Below are 6,161 nucleotides of genomic sequence, written 5' to 3'. Positions count from 1 at the left end.
ACTCTGCTTCACCACCCTAGTTGAGTTATTGCTGGATGTGGCAAGTCCTTAATTTGATGTGTGAACTAAAGTTTCCAGGAGGAGGAAGGAGGGAGGGAAAGGCAGTGGGTAAGTGTAAAATATTTTCTTAAAGAACCATGTTTGGGAACATCCTGGGACTGGGTACTCAGACACAGGAGGTTGAGCTACCTGATACTGGTGCTGAGACCCACACTCCAGTCTTCTGAAAGAGCAGCAAGTGGTTTTAACTTCTCCGCCATCTCTACAGCCTCCATAAAGCACATTCTACTTAGCTATGAGTGCCCCACTCAGAGGAAACTGACTAGCCAATACAGAGTCAACCAATCAGTTAACAGTGTCAGTACAAACTCAGGAATTGCCCCTCGTCCTCTCAGGCTTCACCTCTGTGCACACAACCTCCCTCTGCTGTGAGGAGACACCATGACCAAGGCAATTCCTATAAAGGCAAACATTTAATTGGGGCTGGCTTACAGGTTCAGAGGTTGTCATCTTGGTGGGAAGTACTGCAGCCTGCAGGCAGACATCTTGATCCACAGGCAGGAGAAGGAGACTGTGTAACACACTGGATGTAGCTTGAGCATAGGAGATCTCAAAGCCCTCCCCTACAGTGACATACTTCTTCCAACAAGACCACACCCACTCCAACAAGGCCACACCTCCTAATAGTGCCACTCCCTACTCCCTATGGGCCAAGCATTCAAACACATGAGTCTATGGGGACCATACCAATTCCAACCAAGTAAATCACACCAACTAAAAAATCTTTTCAAGTGTGTGTGTGTGTTTAAATGTCGACAGGCAGACAGAAGTGTACCATAGCACACACATGGAGATCTGAGGCCAGTCAGTTTCCTCCTTATACTTTTACATGGATGCTGGGGCTCAAACTCGGGTCACCTGGCTTGCACAGCAAGCACTTTATCTGCTGAGCCACCTTGCTGGACTCCCTTAAAATTAAGTTGATTTATTCAGTGTTTGCTTTAGTAATGGAAAGCAGATCAACAAGGATGAGACACAGACACTCAGATACCAGCACGTTTTTAAAAATTATCTGAATAGATCAGGAAACCATCTTTCCCTCTTGCTGGGTTTTCCTAACCACACCTTCTCCCCTAAGCACTCTGGTGAAGTACAGCTTCCTTCCCGTCCTAGCTTGTTGCTTGAGGCCTGCAAGTTTTGTGGTCAGTAGATGGCGCTGTCTCCTATAATTTGCGGGGACATGCGACTAGAGGTGTTCTTTCAGAAAGGCTTCTTTCTGATTGCTGACTTCCTTGCTTGCTTTCCTGCTTCTTTGTTTGTTGTTTGTTTGGGTACAGGGTCTCACTTGGGAACATCACAGCCAAGTATAATCGTTAACTTTATTTTTTAAGCGTGTGCAATATCCCAGCAGACATGTGAAGGTCAGAGAACATGTTTGGTAAGTCAGTTCTCTCTTTGCACTGTAAACTTCAGTATACTGTTGCTTTCTTCAGACACACCAGAAGATGGCATCAGATCCCATTACAGATGGTCATGAGCCACCATGTGGTTGCTGGGATTTGAACTCAGGACCTCTGGAAGAGCAGTCAGTGAGCTCTGAGCCATCTCTCCAGCCTGAACTTCATGTATTAAACTCAAGATTTTTCAGACTTTCAAGGCAAGTATTTCTTCCCATTGAGCCATACTTGGGGGCCTTTAGTCAGAATGTATGCAGTAGTGGGGATCAAATCCAGGCCCTCACACATGCTAAGCAAGCACTGTACAACTGAGCCCCAGCCTCAGCCCACGTTGTGGTTGTTGTGTTTTTATGTTTGGTTTTAGCCCAGGTCTCACTCTACCAACTGTGGTATTCTGCCACTCACCATACATGTTCAGGCTGGTCTTGAACCTGTGATGGGCCTACCTCTAACTCTAGTTGTTAGGATTTCAGGAGTGTGCCACCATGCCTGGCTCTGCTGGATTTTGTTGGAATATTTGCATCCTTTTTACTAGGGCATTAGAGAGCCTTCATTGCTTCCTTTACTGGATCTCCTATAACTGAGTGTTCTTCCCTCGTACTAGGGGTTGAAGCTGGTGTGTCAGCCATCTTCACTGAGCACTGACTCCACTGTGGGGCGACAGCCCCAGTACAACTGTGTAGATAATAAACATTTTATTTAGCCAGGCAGTGGTGGCGCACACCTATAATCCCAGCACTCTGGGAGGCAGAGGCAGGCAGAGTTCTGAAATCAAAAAACCCACATAAATAAACAAACATTTTATTTGTCGGGCAGTGGTGGTGCACACTTTTAATCCTAGCTAGCACTCAGGAGGCAGAGGTGGGTTGATCTCTAAGTTTGAGATTAGCGTGGTCTACACAAGTTCCAGGGTAGCCAGGACTACACAGAGAAACCTTGTCTCTAAAAACCAAAAAATAAAATAAGTAAATAAAAAATAAACATTTTTATTTAGTGATAACTTAAAAAATAAAAAGATAAAGTTACTTACATGGAAAAATCCTTCAGTTATGAAAAACGGAAGGCTCCCAGTGAGAAGTTTGTCTGTCATCAGTTTTTATGAGGTGAGCAAAGGCTGCTGGGAGTTTCCAGTGTTCTCCAGGTATTCTGACCTGGCCTCAGTTGAAAACTCACAACACAGAAAGCAAGGTTATACAGCAGCCTGGGGGAGCCTGGAGCACATATAGTCTCCACCTCACAGCTGGGAGCTACCCTATTCCTTTCAGGGGCAGCGGCTCAGGAAAACTGAGCAACCTGTCGGTCTGCAGGCCTGGGAATCCTTTTTCCTGAGCTCATAGTCACAGCCCTGGCCAGTTCCAGAAAGCTCTGCTGCTTCTGGATGAAAAGCAGCGGCAAGAGCCAGTCTATCAGAGGGCACGCCCTGGAATCCAGGGACACAGCTTAGTGGCTCCTGTTGTGTAACCTCCTTGGCTTCTCAGGGCCCTGGTGAAGTAGACCGCGTTATTTCCAATACTAATACTAAGTGAACAGGAAAATAACTTGAGCAAGTCAGAAAGCTACTAAAAAGCCAGGCCAGGATTTGAGCTCAGACAGTCCAGATCTTAAAGCCTGAATCATGAATGTCAATTATCCACATAGGTAACGTATGAGACCCACCTCTGAGCTGGACAGGGTTTTGTATTTCTTGGGCCTTGGTGACAGGCACAGCAGAGGAAATACGGGTTGTATTCCCGGAGCTTATGAGCCTTCCGACCCAAAGCTGAACAATTTTTCCATTACTAATGTTCAAGTTTCACACTCACAGCAGGGCTGGAGAGCTTTGCAAGGCTGAGACACTGGTTGCTCCTACAGAGGACCTGTATCAAATACCCAGCCTCCACAAGGTGGCTTGTCTGAATTCTGGTTTCAGGGGATTCGATACTCTTTTGCTCTCCAAAGGAACCAGACATACACGTGATGCATACACAAACATTCAGCAAAACATCTAATCACATAAAGTCATCAAGTCTTTTTTAAACAATCAACTATAATATTCTCTCACGTTACTTATTACTTCAGGTCTGACTGAGGAAGGCTCACTCTGGGGGGAACTTCCAGCCCCTTGCTATTCTGCTCCTCCACCCACTGGCCAATGGTGGTGACCTGCTCCTTTATAGTGGTGGAAAGTTCTTTGAAATTTCTTCCCTAGAGATGCAGACAACAATGCTTCCATAAGCCCTTGCGAGGAAGGGGCTTCTCAAAGGCCATGCCTCTCCCCACCTCCCTCCAGGTGAGGCTCTCCTATGCAGAAAGTCCTTTGCTGTATTTATATTCACAGAATGTAAAGAGTGTGCTACGGCAAAGAGTGTCCTAGAACATAAAAGTAAATCAATAGAATCAAGGCGGAAAAAAGGGCATCTTTGGGGGTTTTGCTGTTTTTGAAACAGGGTTGAATAGCTTAAAATCCTGATTCTTCTGACTCCATCTCTTGAGCACTAGGGTTGTAGGTGTGCGCCACCATCAACTGCCGAGAAAACATCTTTGAGCCAGTTCTCAGTAAGATTCATCACTGTGGCGGTTTGAATGAAAATGGTTCCCATAGGCTCTTAAGGAGTGGCACTCTAGGAGGTGGGGCCTTGTAGGAGGAAGTGTGTCACTGGAGGTGGACTTTGAGGTTTCAAATGCTCAAGCAGGGCCCAGTTTCTTCTTCTTTTCCTGTTGCCAGATATAGAATGCGCAGCTCTTTCTCCAGCACCAGCCTGTGTGCTGCTGTGGTCCGGCCATGACAATAATGGACTGGATCTCTGAGCTGTAAGCCCCAATGAAGTGTTTCTCTTCATAAGAATTACCATGGACATGGTGTCTCGTCACAGCAATGGAACTTTGACTAAGACAACTGCCATGTGGAAATATCTGCCTATTTGTGAGTGAGCACATGCATGTATGTGTGCTGTGTGCTACAGCACACATAGCTATGGCTATGGTGTTGCCGGGATCACAGGACACAGACAGGGAGTCAGTTCTTTCCTGCCAGCCTGGGAGATCCTGAGGTTGAACTCAGGTCATTAGACCTGTGCATGAGGCCTCTATCACGTAAGCCATCTCCCTGGTTACCCACTTCCATTTTCTCTTCCTTCTTCTACTCCTTCCTCCTCCTCTGCTTCTTCTTCATGTCTTCAACAATTTTTTTTTCAATTTTCTTTCTTTCTTTCTTTTTTTAAGATTTGTTTATTGTATGTATATAAATACACTGTCTCTGTCTTCAGACACACCAGAGAGGGCATCTGATCCCATTACAGATGGTTGCAAGCCACCGTGTGGTTTCTGGGAATTAGATTCAGGACCTCTGGAAGAGCAACCAGTGCTCTTAACCACACAGCCATCTCTCCAGCCCTCCAACAGATATTTTTAAAGGAATGACCTAAGGGCAAAAAAATGGGATACAGAATATGAACTAGAAAATAAATACAAAAGTAAATGGTTTTATGATTTTTTAAAAATTATTTATTATTATATGTAAGTACACTGTAGCTGTCTTTAGACACACCAGAAGATGGCGTCAGATCTCATTATGGATGGTTGTGAGCCACCATGTGGTTGCTGGGATTTGAACTCAGGACCTTCGGAAGAGCAGTCAGTGCTCTTAACCACGGAGCCATCTCACCAGCCCCCTTATGAATTCTTTCATAAGCACAAAGATGCATAAGCACATCCTCTGTAGAGGATGGTACCCTGCATAAAACATAACAGATGAGCCGGGCGGTGGTGGCGCACACGCCTGTGATTCTAGCACTCTAGGAAGCAGAGGCAGCCGAATTTCTGAGTTCGAGGCCACCCTGGTCTACAGAGTGAGTTCCAGGACAGCCGGGGCTACACAGAGAAACCCTGTCTCGAAAAAAAAACAAATCCATAAAAAGAAACAAAAAACAAAAAAACAAAAAACCCCAAACATAACAGATTCAAACCAGGTGTTCTCTTAACAAGGCTGAAGATTCAGTGTCTGGTATTTGGAATTTAGGATGCAGTTCTTGCTTTTGGATGGATCCCTGGGTATTTGGCACAGCCCATGCTTTTAACCAGATCTGAACAGAAGAATGGCCACCTGACTCAGGTAGAAGTAGATGATGTGTTTGGTTTCGTGGTCATGTAGCTACTGAAGCTCTGCCCCATGATGCAGTGCCTGGTGGAGTTGTACTTTTTGTCAAGCTCCTTCTTTTCTGTGCTGTGCTTCTCCAACGCCTGAGTAGGGCGCTCCACCGGGTCCTGTGGCGTCTCGTCCACCATGTCTGCATTTGTGATCTCCCCCTCCTGGTCCCACACGCTTACATATTATCATTGATCTGGGTCTTGGGACCCCTTCAGGGCTCCAATTCCTCCACCCTGCCGCTGATCTGCTGATCTCCACATCCATTTTCTTAGTGAGAACAATTAAGGAATATAATCACTCTCTAAACTATACACATTTTCATTCCATTGTGGGACATCAGCCATTTTTCAAGGACATTGTTTTTCTGTTATTAACCTAAGTTTCAAAGTAGAAAAAAAAGCTCACAGTATGATTACAAGTAGACATTTGGACCATGAACTCACCTGAATATTTTAATAATGTGGCCTCTAGTTCTTTTTGAGACACGGCTCTACTAAAACTTCCACGCTGGTGATTCTGAGTCTCACCTTCTGCTTCTCCAGAGAGAAGCTCTTAGCTGTCTGGTCAGGCCTGGCAGT

The 6,161-nt window shown here is 45.5% G+C and overlaps 1 pseudogene; it reads right to left on the bottom strand.

Moving 5' to 3' along the window:
* Positions 1-5,508: 5,508 nt before the first annotated feature.
* Positions 5,509-5,750, bottom strand: LOC127665927 (dynein light chain 1, cytoplasmic-like; annotated as a pseudogene).
* Between the last annotated feature and the right edge of the window lie 411 nt (positions 5,751-6,161).

Source organism: Apodemus sylvaticus, chromosome 15 (genome assembly GCF_947179515.1).
Source record: "Apodemus sylvaticus chromosome 15, mApoSyl1.1, whole genome shotgun sequence".
In the NCBI taxonomy this organism is placed as follows: domain Eukaryota; kingdom Metazoa; phylum Chordata; class Mammalia; order Rodentia; family Muridae; genus Apodemus; species Apodemus sylvaticus.
The sequence above is the reverse complement of the archived record's forward strand: the minus strand, read 5'-3'. Positions and strand labels throughout refer to the sequence as shown.